The 824-nt window shown below is 46.6% G+C and overlaps 1 protein-coding gene across 1 annotated transcript in view; it reads left to right on the forward strand.

Moving 5' to 3' along the window:
- The window catches only part of si:ch1073-126c3.2 (uncharacterized), a 13,410-nt gene that overhangs the window by 1,136 nt on the left and 11,450 nt on the right, over positions 1–824 (forward strand). The window lies entirely within an intron of this gene.

Raw genomic sequence — 824 nt, forward strand, 5'->3', positions numbered from 1 at the left:
CTCTCTCTCTCTCTGTGTGTGTGTGTGTAGTGATCTGCTCAGGGCCTGTGGTGGAGACACACAAACACTTCACCCGGTACCCTCAAATCCATCAGCACACTCACGCGGTGCTGGTTTTGAGGCAAATGACACCCTTCATGTACGTCAGACGTCTTTCGCTGCTCTGCACATTAATCATGGAGACTCTACGTCGGACTATCTGTCGCCCTCTGGTGCTCTGACTCATACCCTGATGTTGAAATCTTGAATTTGATTGGTGAGGATAGAACAGAAGAGTGGAGTACAACACTGCATTGCTTCTTCAGGGTTAACGTTTCAAGGTGGAGTGTTCAGCTGGTGGGAAGTTATTCTTTGAAGCTTGTTTGATCTGCATGCCCAGGTCTATGTGAGCATGGACTACCAGCCTACCCTATGTTTTTGTGTGTAAGTGACTCATAGGAACAACAATCCTTGAAACTGGTCCAGTATTAAGTGTGAACGCTGTAACCGGCAGCCAGGCTGGGCTGCGGTGTCACCCTATGGGGCAAATGCATCGTTTGGTCCACTAAATGTTTATGCCACTGGAAGGCTCAGATTATTATTGGGTCTGACAACATTAAGGAAAGGATCCCTACAGAGGTAGGCCCTTTTAAAACCTCTTTAAAGGTGCCCTGCCACACGTATTTAGTTACTTAGTGGAAAAAATGCCTTGGTTACCTTGTGTCAAGCCATTCCAGCGTGAAATAGAAAGCCTGCAGGAAGACTCAGCTCCATTTCTGCCAGTTGTCATTAATATTAAATAAGCTAAGCTGCTTCACTCTGATTGGCTAACAGCTAGCCAACGA

This window comes from Etheostoma spectabile, chromosome 17 (genome assembly GCF_008692095.1).
Source record: "Etheostoma spectabile isolate EspeVRDwgs_2016 chromosome 17, UIUC_Espe_1.0, whole genome shotgun sequence".
Taxonomy (NCBI): Eukaryota; Metazoa; Chordata; class Actinopteri; order Perciformes; family Percidae; genus Etheostoma; species Etheostoma spectabile.